General features: G+C 46.0%; 1 protein-coding gene across 6 annotated transcripts in view; it reads left to right on the forward strand.

The window, feature by feature from the left end:
- Window positions 1-16,066, forward strand: part of LOC144125147 (calcitonin gene-related peptide type 1 receptor-like) — a 309,750-nt gene that overhangs the window by 26,335 nt on the left and 267,349 nt on the right. The window lies entirely within an intron of this gene.

A 16,066-nucleotide genomic window follows, 5' to 3' on the forward strand; every position in this document is an offset into this window, starting at 1 on the left:
CGCGTGGCTGCTTGCGGCTCTGCCATCGGCGTAGTGATTTATAAAGCAAAGAGTCCACGCATATTTTTATTTCCGTGGGCCTAATTTGCGGCCTCTTGTCCGCGACTTAAACTATTTATTGGCGAAAAGCTAAAAACAAACTAAAAGCGAAATGGACTGGCTGAAAGGCACTCCACGCGTTGGTTGACTCCTCCTACTTTCGCAGGTGACTTCAAAAAAAAAAAAAAAAAGAAAGAAGGCGAGGGCTGGGACGCTTAGTTCGTTTTCATAAGAAAATCGGTCGCAGAAGGCAATAATGAAAAGTTTCTAAGCATGCTCGGAGCGCGTAAATCGAGTTCCCGCGGCAAAAAGACGAGCTCAGAATCCTCTTTAGTGCATCTTTAACAAGGGTCACCGCATGGAATTAGGTTACGCAGGTATAACGGCCTAAACTGTTTTTTTTGTTCAGTGCGTTTTTAGCTTCAGTTTCAGTAACCGAACAGTGGCAAGGACATGATAAGCATGGTTGATGTCCCATGGGGTGCACAATAACAGCGATGTGGTAGCTTTTCGTTCAAACCATTCAGTTTAGCTTCAGAGGCCGGTTCGAGTGATAGTTAAAAAAATTTAAACGCCGAAGCAGTAATTTTATCATAATTTTCTATGCACCGCGGGACCTCAGCTCTAATTTTGACGTCATAGCCGCACTTTTGATGCGTAGGCCGAAACAGCAACTAAATGATAAAGAAAGTCATATATTATCCATGGCGGCACGCAAATTTTATGTGGGTATCAATGCTTACTAATCACTTGTGCATGATTCCAAACAACTTGCCGCAACAAATTTGTTGTTACAGCCCTTTAAAAATTAAGCGGTCATCGGCGAGGTCGAATTTTAGCGAAATACTTAATTTAATTTAAGGCCTTTTCATTAACCTCCACGTCTCTGCCTCATCTGCGAGTACTGGAAAGATATAACTATTATAAACCTTTGACGCAAAGTTGACCGGTAAGTTGCTATTCGTGACCAGAGAGTTCCTGTAAAATGCATTTCACTCCACTCTTGCAAAGTAAATTCCCGTCGAAAACACCCAGGTGGAGCCTTCCAGTGCCCTGCATTATAGCGTCTCTCATTGTTCGTGTCTTGCTTTGGGACGTTCAATACCACGCACCATACCATACCTCGCAGCGTTGCGTGAATTATTTCCTAAGCGTGGCGCTCCTCAGCCATGACGATGTAAGCGCTAACAAAACCGTGTGTCATTGATCCATCCGCATATCAATAGGGCTACAACTTGACTCCAAGAACGGTCTAGGCTGAGGCCGAGAGACCCATCAGAACCAGCACCAACACATTCGAAATAATGCTGGTGGTGGCGAAGAGCGCCCTCTATCACGCCACAGCGATGAATCTGCTAGGGCAGCGGAAAGAGAAAGATTGCGACAACGATGGCAGTGAGCCCACTCGCAGTCTTGTGGATTTGCAGAAATAGTTGTAAATGCCTTTGTGCTTTCTTAGTATTGGTGACGCACACGTCAAGCAGAGCTTCATACTCAGAAATCAATAAAGGCCCGCAAGATAGTCTAAAGCATGTCGCAGTGGCTCATCATTTATTTTAATGTGAAAGATTTGGACAATATATATTCCTGCAGCAGTTCTCACGGTTATATGAAGGAAAAACACATACCTTTTCTCCCCAACTTACTCCTTGAAGACGAGAAATTTGCAAGATCCTCAATCTTTTCCGGCGTTCTGCAAGGGGCACACATTTCATACAGCGTGTATTCTGTTTCGAAACTTTGGCAAACTTTTAGCCAAAAAATTCGTTGGAGGCACTTAGATATCTCTTAACTGCGGGAAGGCGAAAGCCGTTAGCGACTCATTGCACCGATTTGAATTTGCCGCGCTTGAATTCATTTCACGACAGAGGAGAAGAGCAGTTGGCGCGAGCGTGGCAGTGAGATCAGGTGACCTAGGTCATGTGACCTAAAATGTAACAGACGGACGCGAGTATGAGCCATTAAAGGCTATCGCCTTAACTTGAGGGGAGACTCAAGCTCCGCCATGAGGGTATGACGCGTTCGCTTTAATGGGTCCCTTCAGCAGCCTGTGTCATCTTTGTGTATCACTGTACGGACACGGCATTTTATACGTTCACAGATCGCTGGGAGTCCTCATATTACACCTGGTGGAGCGGTTAAGCGATGAACCACTGCCCAGGCAGGTGGCCGTTTCAAACACAGCCACGTGTGGGGTTTGTAAGACCCAGGTTGCTCTTCCCAAGGAACCTTTCCCGACCAATCGATAACTTAACTGCCACCTGCCATGGTGGGCAGTTCACTCACAATATGCTGTGCAGGTTCTGATAACGCGTCAATAAAGTGAGGTAACTAGGTGAAAGGTGGGCCACTCAACTATGGTGCAGAAACGTGGAGGCTAACGAAAAGGGTGCAGAATAATTTGAGGACCACGCAGATAGCTATGGAAAGGAAAATGAGAGATGTAACTTTAATACACAGGAAGAGGACATGGTAGCAGGATAACCGATGGCCCTTAAGAGTAACGGAGTGGATTCCAAAAGAAGGCAAGCGTGGCAGGGGGTGGCAGAAAGTTAGGAGGGCGGATGAGATTAAGAAGTTTATGAGGATAGGGTGGCCGCAGCTGGCACATGATAGGGTTAATTGGACAGATAAGAGAGAGCCCTTTCCCCTGTAGTGGCGGAAGTCTACTTAATGATGATTAGGATGAAACCAAACGTAACTAACTAGCGATAACCGCATGATTCACCGTAGTATTCCCAAACGAAACGTTCTTGTGTTCACATGCTGGCAAAGAAAGTTTCATCAGGTAGGACTCGACCACGTGGGGCCATGTGAAGCTGGAAACAGGCACTCATAATACGTTTTCTGCGAGCCTTGATCCCGGCATGCCTTTAGCCGGAAGCAAATATGTCTTTGCGCTAGGAGGTCGTGGTAATTTATAAAATGGTCGAGGAATCTCCCTCTCTTCGTTCTCTCCCCCCCCCCCCCCTTCGGTCTTTGGCTACTTGTAGGCGCACGTGATTCGGTGGAAGAGGAGGAAAACGTATGCGCCCCAGACGTCGGCGAAAATTTTTGGAGTCGTTTCTACAGGAACAGCTTCAGAGACATCCTTAAGCAGTATCCTGGCCGTCACTGTGTGTATCAGGACAAAATTTTGCTGTTCACCTGCTGTCCAAGACCACAACTTCACTGGCTGGTATGACTCACAAGACATTTGTAGACCAAGGTGGGGGTACTATCAAGGTTGTCGATTCTCGAACCCTGCTCACCAGGAAATGAAGACGTCTTTGTGGCTCAGGCTCCAAACTGTGCCCACCAGAGCCGGGACCAGGATCGATAGTTGACGGTCGTACTGTATGCCAGCCCCTTTCCACCCGGTTCTGTTTAGTCTTTGCAAGTGTTTGGCAGAAAATGTTTTAAAACCAATCCTGTACGGCATAATGAAACACCAACACAAACCAGTGAAGTGGTCATAAAATGCGTGATGACTGGTAGGAAGCCTGTGAAGTAAAAAGAGGGAGAATATTTCGCAACGTTGCGGCGTGAGCGAAGATCATCTGATCAAAATCGCATAGGCGTGAAATTCAGTTCTCTAGCCCTGTACAAAGGAGGAGTGCCGTTATGGCGCGCCACCAGAAGTTTCAGTGGCCTGCTGTAGATGATCGTTATACAGATCAGAATGACAGAGGAACGTCGGACGGAGGATCACTGCACCTGAAGAGTGTCGTTTCATATTGCACGCCATTTTTTGTATCTCTTTGCATTACACAGTAGACTCCAGAAACTATCTCCTTAAAGGGGCTGTGAAGGGCGTCTAATAAAGTTGTGGCATGCCTGGGATATTGCAGCACGCCGCTTCACGAATAGTGTCCAGCAAGGATTTTTTAAATGCGCTTTGTAGAAGCTTAGTTATCTGTAGCTAAAATTTGAATTTCAGCGTCTTCGCGCCTTTCTCTCTCCTCTCGTCACTTTTTGCACTCTGGAAGGTAGGCGCTCCTTCGCCGACCCCCCTCTGGGAGCGGAGCTTCCCGACCCGCCGGAGCTAAGCGGCTTATTGGCCGCGGCCATGGTAGCTGCCTGACGTCTGCAAGAATCTAACCAATGGCCACCTCTAACCTTGTCTGCGGAGATGCGGGGGACGGAGGAGGGTGCGAGCATGAAAATGTCGCCGGGAAGAGCTCGCCAACTTTGACGCGTGATTGTGGGTCGTCTGCTGCGTGTAGAAGAGTATTATTTGGCTCTGGTTTTCATGGCAACACAGTGCAGTGATTAAGTGAGTTAATGTGCTCTCCTCGGAATGCTTTTCAGAGCCCCTTTAAGGAAAATGACTTCCAGAGTTCTTATCTTAGTTGAACTAGCGCTTCAATGAGGTGTTACTGGCCCCCTTCGAGCTGATAGGCACATAGCTAATGCTCGTACACTAAAAAGGGGTTTATATTGGCTTCATGAGCAGCGTCGCCATTTGTGGACCCTCCTGCACACTATCTAAACTAAACAAAGCTCAATTTGCACTATCGCTGATGCAAAAAAATGCGCTGACATGTGATAAATCTTGTGTGAAAAAATATCGAGTCAAGCATGCGAAATGAACACAGGAAACCGTTTCGTTAAATGGATCGCTCCGTGCTTTATGGCAGTTCTCGTATGTCTGCTGTGAGGGTGAATTTTTGATTGGTCTTTTTTGAGACATAAATGCCTTAAAAGGCCGTGTTTTTATAAGTTTGCATGACGACTTGTTCTGGAAGGAATGACTCAATAGAAGTATAACTGCAACCTTGTAAAGAGTGGGTAGTCACGATATGGATGTATGATGGCACGACAGAATTAGCATTATTAATCGAAGGGGAAGGTTAGATTTCTCTGTGTGCAGTCCTGCAATACTGCTGACAAAAGACTGAAACTCTGAAAATTTTACCCCTTACTGGATCATAATTCGCTCGTGAAGGATATAGAACGGGAAAAAAAGTAAAACACACAATAGAAAAATTTGATGCGAGCCAATGAAGGATTCGAGAAGAGGCGCGAGGTAAAATCAATGTCGGCGCATTTCAGAGGCAAAGGCAGGAGCGCGAAAGTAAAAACCAATGTGACGGCAATCATTGATTAAGCGTTCACTGTTCTCTCGGGCGTTCTGGGAAGATGATAGCCCCGGCTGGAAACGCGTGTTTTTCCACTCCCCGATAACGAGAGTTGTATGGGCGAAGAGTTACGGATGCGCGCTAAAGAGAGGCCCCTCTCGTTTTCGAGCCTTATAATTATTCCTCACGAATGCGCTCCGCTTTCCATTAGTGGAACTCATCAGTTCCAAATCTTCAGGCTGTTTCATACGTACCCGTATTTTTTCCGTTATCGCGACTATTCTTTTGAAGCGCGGTGCCACCTGGCTTCAGCTCGGTAGAGACTAACTGTAAAGATTTAACGTGAACTTAACAGCTTTGGGAAAAGTAACAAAGCTATCCACATATACCGGGAGCATCATTTTTATTTTATGCAGTTTCCTTCTTGCAAAACTGCGTTAATATCAATAGGTTAGGTTATGGAGGTTGGAACAATTGACCAGGCGTATAGCTAATTCAAGGTTATTTCAAGACATAATTGATTAATTGCCTAGTCCGTTCTAATTAACGAACTAATTATTGCGTATTAAACAAAAACAAAAATCTGGCGTCGTGGGGCTTGCTGTGCTGAATGAGCGTAAGGGATTCTTGTGATGTAGCATTAGGTGTACTACATAAGAGCGACTGAAAGCACACGTCAGCGTTGCAATCAGGTGAACGGCTAACGAGGCTGAAGGCTTGAAGGAACCACCAATACTTGGTATATCCCATAGAATTGCAAGAGAAGGCGATGTTTCCTCTTCTCACGGCAGCACTGTGCAGGAAAGGGGCTTCCATTGAGCTGCGTCTAAAAAATGCAGGCAACAGAAATAAGCACGTGGGCAGACAAGTTGGTGGCTATATCACCGATGCTGTAGGCGTTTGCACATTGGACACCGAGCCACAATTTTTCCTGTTTCTCTTGAACTTGGCTTATTTTTACAGTAGTGGTGATGAAGATAACTGTTTTACTTCACACATTTTCTGCTTCATTGGGTAACGTTGCACAATCTTCAAAGCTTTAAGAAAGCCCATGAAGTTCACAAATGTATAAACAAGAAACACAGAAGCAAGAAGAGGTGCTAAAGTTTAAACTGCAACGGGACCCTTTGGAACTTCTAAACCATGTTTCGCCTTGGGACGTTAAACCATTCGTATAACCATGCCAACCACTTAGAATAGAATGCAAGGAAAAATATTCAAACCAGAGTAAATGTGTCATTAAAATTTTTTACAATAATGAGGTCAAACTCTTGCCTATTCTCCTTTTCTTTCCTTTTTTCCTGCAAATATACCCTGAATTTCGCTTTCCAAGCCCTAATAAACGAATCAGGCACCACCGTCGCATCTATTAGCTCCTCCCTCACTCTGTCCAACATCGTCAAACGCTGCCAGTTTTGCGCGGTTGATGCTCGCGAGTCGACTTCCTACCGCGTGGTATATGGCGACACGCTCGTCGACAACTACATGCACCAGAAGACCGCGGAGCCTCCCGCTGGGCGCCCTATAGATTGCACTGGCGAACAGCATCAGCAAAACAGCCGAGCACGCCATTTTGTCGCCTTACGGCTGCAATAACGAGACTCGGAAGAACTCTTCGCATTTACAAGGCCCGCTGCCAGGGAAATGTCTTCCGTTTTCCGGGTGATGCTGGTTAGCGCCTGCATGCGAAAGAAGGAAAGGCGAAATGCGATTCCTCTTTTACGTTTCGTTAACGCCTCTGTACTCGTGTATTATCCGGTGGTGATTTTTTCGCTGTGTCGGCGCGAGTGCGTGCCTGTGTTAACGTCAGATAACCTTGACCAAACGAACATACTTTCGTTAGAGAGAACCGAGGCACCGACAAAGACGACCCTTTCCGCGACTGGAATGGGCCGAGGCGAAATGCGCGTGGAATGGGACATTTTGGTTCTACGCTAAAACGGGTGTGCCTGAGCACGCTCGTCAGTGGTTGGATGAGGAAGCTGAACACCTACGGCCGGGAAATGATGAAAACAGCATGTCGCACGATGTATTGTTGTTTTCACGCCGAAATACTACGCCTCGGATGTTATCCCCGCAGCCATACGGGCGTGGAGAGATGAGAAGGGATGCCTACGAGACAGCACGGTTGGCGAACCTAGCATAGGGAACAAGCGGAAGATGAGACTTCATTAAAAATGGCTGTTTAAGGCAGCAGCAAGAGCCCCGAGAACGATGTTTGTGTTAGAGCGACCTTAATGTTCGTCCGACGAGCTCTTTGTAGGGGCGAGCAGCGTGGCGGCCTGAGAACAGGCTTTAGAGATTTCAAAGCGTTTTTTTCTCTGTTTTTCCTTCCATTTTTTTATCGGGGATGCTGCTCCCTAAACCAACTACCCCCCCCCCCCCCCCTCCTCCCCGCATCCCGGAAGCAGTGGCATGCGCGCTTATGAGGAAAAAGTGACACGTATTGCGGCGAAGCAAGTTCACAGTGTCTTTTTATAGCCCTAACTGCGGCTGTCTACCCTCGGTGTTTTGATTTCAGTTACAGGGTGCTCTATGTCGGTGCTACTCACGTGGCTAATTACATTACTTCTGGTTATTTTAGTCTGTTCTCTTTAATTTTGCAATATTTTTCTTACTAGAGAGCTCTGTTTACTGGTCTAGATTGGTTGTGTAGTTGTCGTTTCCTATATTAATGTCTCTGATTTTCGTACTGCCTAATATACGTAATTATCCTAGCCATCCTTGAACTCTAGTGCACTTCCTCCCGGGAAATACTGGCACGATGTTAGTGTTATTCATCTGGGCTGAAAAAAAAAACGAAACAAAACGTGAAGGCGGAAACTGATGAAAATGCAAAAAAAAAAGCTCCTTCACTTCAATCCTCTCTCCCCGTTTCGGCTGGAGGATCTTGAAAGGAGTTATAGGCTCGTGGTACTAGGTTTGAGTGAAGTTCTTTTTCTTGCATATTCATACGTTCTTAGCGCTTTGTCGGTGTGTTGACAAAGTGAGGCTTGCCAGCTGTTTAGTTATTTTAACTGACCACCATCAGGGAGCTTTTTTGTTCGTGCTGTCGCTTGCGTAAAAGTCGCAACAAGGAAAGAAAAAGGAAATACTGATTTCGCTTTCTTCAGCGTTCCTACCGATAAGAGGTGTGAGAAGCATGGAATATTCGACGCCCATCATTCCAGAGGGCCACCAGGAGCAACGTAATGAATGAGCGCTGATTTATGGTGGCAGAGACGCCTATTGATTTATCATAAACCAAGACCCAGCGTCCATACCAGTGCCGCAGGCATGTACCAAATGTGCCTGGCTCTTATGAAAAAATTAGATCAAACATGTTCGCTTCTTCTTGCAGCCTTTTGCATGCTATTGCTTCGAACGTTTTTGCCAGCGGGCGTCTGAAAAGGTTGATTCACTCGAGGTAGCCTTTGCCAGGTTGTTGAACAGACGAATGAACGGTTCCAGGCGCCCACTAATAGAGGAATCAGTATTAAAGCACACAGGTCAAGCGATTGGTTCGACTTGGCAGCACGGAAAACGGCCAAAAATGGCCCCCTCTTAATCTCACATAACAATTTGGTCTCGACTGGGGACAGAGCGTTAAATAATCTCCACAAGAGAATAGGTAAATCAAAGCTTACAATACGAGAAAAGCAAAGTATGGGACAAAAAGAGCAACGAAACTATTTTCGGTGTCTATTATAAAGGAAGGAAAAAGTAACATTGGAAACCTTTTTACTTGGCGTTACGTGAAAAAAAATCAAATGTTAGTTCAATATCTAAAAAAGAGTGATAATGCAACCGGTCTTTAGGCAAAAGTTCTTGTGGGTTAGGGTGATGTTTTTTTTTTTTTGGTGACCTACCAAGATTGTCCCGTATAAATAACATTTCAGTGCGATTCCAGTTTTCTGTTTTTTATTTTCTCACTTCATGATTGGCGCAAGCGACGCTACACAACTCCTGCGGCTGGATTTACGTTTCGACGATTTCGTAAAGTAAAACAACTTATTTCATTTTTATCAGCATCACACTGCAGTTTCGCAAAAGAGCCAGGCAGCTAGAAGAATAATAACAAATACATAAAGGTACAGTCGCAACGAAAAAAAGTTTACCACTGTGACGTATCACCGGAGCCGCAGATAGCAACGTTCGGCGCTGCGGTTACGAACATGCCGATAACAAAAATGCCAGGCGTGTTCGTGAAGCACGGCGCTGCGTCAGCCGTACGGTGCGATTTTTGTCGCTCCGGCGACGTCATTGTGCTAATCTTTTTCCATGGCGACTGTACGCTGATCTGACAAAATAAGCTAACTCATTGAATTATAGTATACAATATACAAGCACACCCTGCACATCCTGTTGGGCTCTCCCTAGGAGCTGCAACAGTGCACAGCTCGAGGCAAATCCATATGTTGTTAACACGCCCTCGTTCTCGGCGTACCGAATATCGGTAAAAAAAAAAAGTCAAAAATAATCAAAACCAATCAGCTCGTGCACGAAGAGCGCCCACCACTGCAGAATACCAAACTGCATTAGTGGAAGCAGTGTCGATGACCATCGCATCGTTTTCGCACCCCGTAATGAGCTACATTTTCCGCTCCGTTATGCGGATAACGAGAAGCGACGTGGGACCGAACGCATACGAGGCCTTCGCAGCACGACCGAGTGCTCGACGCAAGCTTAACCTCTCACCGTAGACCGACTGTCTTAGTTTTGCATTGCGCGAAGCAGCGGAGCGAGCTAAAAGAGATGTGCCGGAAGGCATGCACGATCTGCGCAGCTCGGACCCATTGCGAAAACAAGGTGACGCGAGCGTTGGACGCAGACGCTCTTCGTGCGGTGGTCGCAGCGGTGGAGGGCTCTGCGTGTTCATCGAGCGTACATCATAACTGACCGAATTGACAGTTCTTTTGATTTTATACTTCATTTTGCTTATGATCGCTCTTTTACCCCAACGTCCACGGTTAAGCATTCCGCGCGGTTGACTAAAACTGCCTTGGGCGATGCCTTGACCAGCACCCATGAAGCGTTCGATTACTCACGAACTTCCTTAAGCTAAAGCGCCAGATAAGGCTGCCTTCTTGAATTTCTGGCTGAGAACGATGATGTTTTCGCTTTTGGAGTTTTGTTTTAAAATCCAGCTGCGAGAAGTGTCCAGTTCGCTTCGCGCAGCCGCAACGAAACATGCTGAATTGCATGCATGCAGATAGTCTGTCCGGATGCCCGGGATTCATTTTTATTTTTTAAAGCGAAAGCTTTACTAGGCTATGTCGGCGGTGATCGTGCCCACAAAATGTGTCGGTAGCAGTCGCGGGCAACTAAGAAGAGGTAGCGTCAAACAAGTGGTTATAATCGAAAGAGGATGATGTGGGGATGATGTCCGAAAAAAGAAACTTCGAAATGGGATGAATAGTTAATTAATTAGATCCAAAAATATCCCAAAAGTCGGCGGGGCCAGAGCAAAAGTGCCCCTCGAAATTTGAAAACGCCGGAAGTAGGCGGAGCTACAGCGTAACGCCAAATTTGAAAAACTGGAAGTGTGGACGGAGCCAAAGCGTGGCGACAAGTTTGAAAACTCGAAATTAGCAATCATGTGACCAATGATAAGTGATCGATACGTAACCAGGAGATAGAAAAGAAAAGAATGATAAAATAGAGGCAATTAGGCAATTACTGAGAAGCAAAAGGTAATGGACGGGTAAATAGACAGGGCGGGTATATAGTGAGAGGGAGGGAACGAAGCGTGGCGGAAAATTTGAAAACTGAAAATGGTGGCCGGGGTGAAACGAGGGTATAATCAGAGCTAATCGATAACCAATCAATCAAGTGAACGAGAAAACAACCATGGCGCCAAATTTGAATGGCGACCAGTGTCGAGGAGGCGTCAACGATTTCGCATTCTTTCAATGCGGGTAGCCGCAGTGATCTCTAATTTTTTGTTTTGCCATTTTGCTTTGTACGAGAACAAAAGCGCTAATTATTGCGGCAGATCTCATCTTGCGGTGGTAAAAAAAAAAGCAAGTATGATGACTGACTTTGTGTTGAAAAATTTTAGGCACTCATTTAATGAATTTTCATCTCATACTGCTTCTCTTTTCTCTTATGTACTTGGCTCAACATTCCTTCACGTGCCTTTTCTTCTGAAGTTTGTTACCCTATTTCTTTTGTAGGTTTCTAACGGTTTCGAAAGCATTTCAAGAAATGAAATATTGAAAGGAAGAGGCTCATCAAAGAGTCGCGGCTTTCGTACTTCACAATGCCTATTTCATTTTCGCTGGCTGGCTTGCGGCTGTGCTTGTAGATCGTGGAAATCGCCCGAAAAGTCATTAGTGAGCCTACAGCGTCGCATTGCCTTCACTGCATTTGAGTTTGTATACCGCCTTTTTGCTTATTACCGCGGAGAACTTGTTCTTCGTCCCCATGCACTAGTTTGAATGGCAGACGATTACGTAAATTCACCCAGAAAAAAGGAAAGTAAAACAGCCTAAAACCCGACGAGACACTCACTCAGACAACTGCCATTTTCTCCGAAGAGCGCACAAATTTGTTGCTGGAATCTATTTGATGAGTTTTCCCTGACAGAGATAATCCGAGAGAAGGCGCTTTTGTGCATTTTTTTGCTTGTGTGCTCTGTCGCTGGCGTTGCGACTTGTAAATACGCTGGAACGGTTGTTCAAATACGTTTTTATCTTCTTGTAATGAACGAACAAGTGAAATTTTATTAGAACACAAAAATGCGTAGAGGATTCACTTGCTAACCTCCCCAAAGTGTTTTTTTTACCTCGGTACCAAGAGAAGAACTCTCCCCCCCCCCCCCCTTACTGACACCATGACACCAGGGCATCGCGGGGTTTCACCTTGCATCGCGAAAGAAGCCTTACAAATTTTGTGCTAAATCCCGGCGTAGTCTATCACGTGTGAGAAGCGCACGTGATTACGATTTTAAGCTTTGCTGGTTTGAGGAAGGTAAATCTAGCAGCTTTGTTTTGAAAGGAACGGCAACCCTAAAAGCTTCTAAACATTCCGTAGCTACCGGTGCGAAATGCTAAAATCAGGAGGGCGCCTATATGACAGCCGTTGTCTCAATGACAATTTTTTTTTCCAGGCGATGCACAAAAGAATATGAATTATCAGTGTTTAGGCTTAGCATTCGTTCTCAACCTGAATTAATTATTCCACTTTCCGTCGACCAGATCCTGCAGTAGCGACTCCCGGCTTACCAAGGCCGCACCTCAGTGTCCTTGTCCATGGCAATCGTGCTTTCCTTGTGGGGATCTTCTGGCGACCGCTGACCGCTGGGGTCGAGGGCGCTGTAGGTGATCCTGACGTCAAAGCTGCTTTATGACCGCAGTGGGAGGTTAGAACAGTAGCTGCAAGAAATGAAAGATAGTTTGCGATTCATGAGTGAGTGTTTTATGCCAAATACGGCAGCCTAATGTGATTGAAGTGCTCAAGTTTCCGCTCTCTACCCGCCTATATCTAAACACGACATGGCCGAGGTCTGGTACTGAACCTATTTTAGTATAGTACGGTACGGCAGAGTACGGTATGGTGTGGCATGGTATGGGATAGTAAGGTATGGTATGGTATTCTCTGGTATGGCATCGTATGGTATCGCATCGTATTGTATGGTATGGTATGGTACGGTATGGTATGGTATGGTATGGGTATGTGGGGTTCTGCGCCTAAAGCGACATAGACTATAGGACGCCGTGGTGGAAATCTCCGAATTCATTTCGAGCATTTGCGGTGCTTTAACCTACAGGTGTCCACAAAAGCTTTCAGAGCATGAAAATTTCAGCGAAGGCTAATTCCTGGACAGACTATGCATGCAGCCACTCAGTGACGGTTGTGCTTCGCATATGCCTCACAGGGCACCTCCCAATGCATGGCTGCGTCTGTTGGATGTGAGGATATTTAGAATTTTCGTAATTTAGTTCCCAGGACTTGTTTGGGTGTCTGCACACCGATATCGCATAGTATGCGGTCGTTTTTGCATTTCGCCTCCATCGAAATGCGGCCGCTGCGGCCGAGAATCGATCCGGAGGACTTGGGCTTAATAAGCGAGGTAATTGGCAAAACTTTGAGCTTACTAATCTGACAGCATGTAGGCTTTTCCACTCAAGTATCAATCAATCAATCAATCAATCAATCAATCAATCAATCAATCAATCAATCAATCAATCAATCAATCAATCAATCAATCAATCAATCCATCAATCAATCACTCGTTTTATTTTCATCACAAAATGATGAGGGTTGGTTCTAGCAAAAAGTACAAACAACTTCCACTTGAAACAGCCTGAACCCCCCGTATACATGGCTTGCAGCGTGGGGGACACGTGTACAAAACAAGACAAAAAAAAAGAACACGAATAATATTTGCATGCGAAATGAAGCACAAAACATTTGGCAGTTAAGATATACATTCTGGTAACTCAAGAAACATGTCAAGCAAGGCGGTCGCTAGATCTCAAAATATACCACAAACAGAAGTACTCTAGGTCAGCTGTGCAGCAAAAAAAATTCAGCCGAGTGGCTTTGTGCCTATTTGTAGTCGTTAGCTAAATTTCAGGGTCAGTAGTACTAGTGCGCTAACGTCGCCGCAACTATGCTGTTTGAAGATAAACAATCTCGCGGCTTGGGCAGGCGCCGTCGGTCGCGCATATTTTATGGGCTCTCGATAAGAGTCAAATATATCACTTTAGTCCTATTTTCTAAAAAAAAGCAGGGCTAATATTTCGCTGCCAGGAATCGACGACGGATCGCATAGTTTAGCACTGCAGTGTTTTTCGATTGGCTTTTTGAGCACTTGAAGCAATTAAACACTGTTAAAATTGTCAAATGTATGCGAAAATTTGCATGGTCGTGTATGACTGATAAGGAACTGCTAGAAGATTTGCCCAAAATGCAACACCCGGGTCTTAAATCTACTTTGCGTTCCATTTAAAGGGGCAGCGTGGCAAAAGGAAATAAGGAATAAGAATGGGAATAAGGTCTTCTCTGGTTGTTACTTCCGCTAAGGACCCACTCGAAGTCAGAAATAGCAAGTATAGAGGCGCGCGAAAAAGGTAGGCAAGAAAGAGCTCGTCGCGTGATAGGAGGCCGTTTTTGCCAAGCGTCGCTTTATTTTGCTTGGCCGCCCAGCCTTCTTTGTGGCACGAGGAACGCTGCCGACTTGGCAGGACTTCCGCGCAGATCAGACTAGGGTTCATTCATGGCTGACCCAATGGCTCAGTCGTATAAGAATGCTAGTATACGGCTATCCAGAGCCACAGCGACAACACCCTGCACACGGAAAGCCTTTCGTTCCTTTTACACCAGGCCGCGTCAGCTCCAGTGCTTCTTGATAAACATGTAGAGGTCGCGTTCAGGGTGATAGTGCCCTGTGTGTGTCGTTATGCGTGATTCTGCTTCTTTCATGGCTAAGCATGAATGCAGGATGCAAATGACGTTGCACGCCAACATCACACAGAGCAGGGAACCAGCAAGAAGCAGGTTCGTGACCACTGTCTCGCACAACTTCGACTCACGTCGAATAGGGAGAACGTCAGCGGTGCTGTATCGAAATTACTGCTCCTTTTTTTGCTAGCTGCCACGATTTATCATTTGCTTCTGCCTCTGCAGCTCCGCAATCCAAACAAATGCAGAGCCCTACCCTTGCTTTCTATTTCGGTTTTGTTCTTCGAAGATTCGGCGACTTTTTCTGCCACTCTTCCGCAGCCGTACAACTAAGTGGCCGCACGCTCCCGATATGACAGGCTCGACCTTAGTCGCTTATCCCTGTACATTCCCCACTGCTCTTTTTTTCTTCGCATGGCGCCATTCTTTCCCTTCCAGTCGTAGTCACGCATTAAGCGAGTGTTTTTCATCGCCGGCGTTCTCTCATTTTTCTGCGCGTGAGAAATGGTTATTTGGCCCCGCTAACGTACCCCGCTTGGTTTAGCGCTTCTTTTCTTCACCGCGTTAGCGTCATCACTTTGTTCACGTCATACGTCTATTGTGCCTCCCTACATTTTGCCCCTTTTTCTTCTTTCCCTAGTTCCCCCGTCTTCGTTCCCTATACTCCCCACGCTGTTTTTGCCCTGGTTCTTGTTTGCGAGTTCCCCCTGCTCTGGGCCAGACATGGCAGAAGTGGCGGTCTTGTTCCGAGCTTATTGGCTCCACTGCTTCCACAGGGTCGGCCCAGCCTTTGATACCTGCTTCGTGAGGCTTTTTTTTCCTCATCGGACTCCTAAGCCACTTGCACTCTTATAGACTCGGTGTCAGCGACTCATTCTTCTATATTGTTGTTCTTTTTCCTAGCCTTGAGGCTGTTCGATGGGCTTCATCTTCTGCTCTTCTCACTATACCAGCTTCATTTTGCCTATTTTTAGCGCTATGCTGGCTTTTCTGCTTAGATTGACTATTTCTCTTGCTTTGTTTTTGCAAATGAGTTGCGGCGTAGGCATTTCGCCACTGCCCATATTTCCTCACAGTGCCTTTCTTACCGTTACGCCTAAGCGCGCCCGGTACCTTTGTCAATATCTGCAGAAGCGTTCGTATAGTTATCTTCACTGCGAGGAACAATACACAAAGGCTGAGAAGCGCATGGTTCAAATATTCATGGGACACATGTTGCACAAAACTAGCATACTTTGATAAAAGCAATTCTGTGCTGTGCTGCTGTGGAACTACTACCCACGAAGCGCATCGCGTGCGTAAATCACTAAAACAGTCGCCGCTCGAGGTCATATTGAGCTCGACAAGAGCGGTGCGCAAGGGCAGTCTAGGCGCAAGGAAAAACACCGTCCGAACACTCTGCAATTTTTGTCTGGAACGGTGGGTTATTGAATGATGCTAGAGAGACCAACCGCTGTATGCGTGCCGTATCAAAGCAAGACCGCAGTGCTCTCATCGTGTGCAGGTGGGCTTTGTTTTGACTCTAGTTCTGAAATAAGTCCCGTGGCCTACAAAGATACAAAGCGACAGATCTTGTTTTT

Source organism: Amblyomma americanum, chromosome 3, assembly GCF_052857255.1.
Source record: "Amblyomma americanum isolate KBUSLIRL-KWMA chromosome 3, ASM5285725v1, whole genome shotgun sequence".
NCBI lineage: Eukaryota > Metazoa > Arthropoda > Arachnida > Ixodida > Ixodidae > Amblyomma > Amblyomma americanum.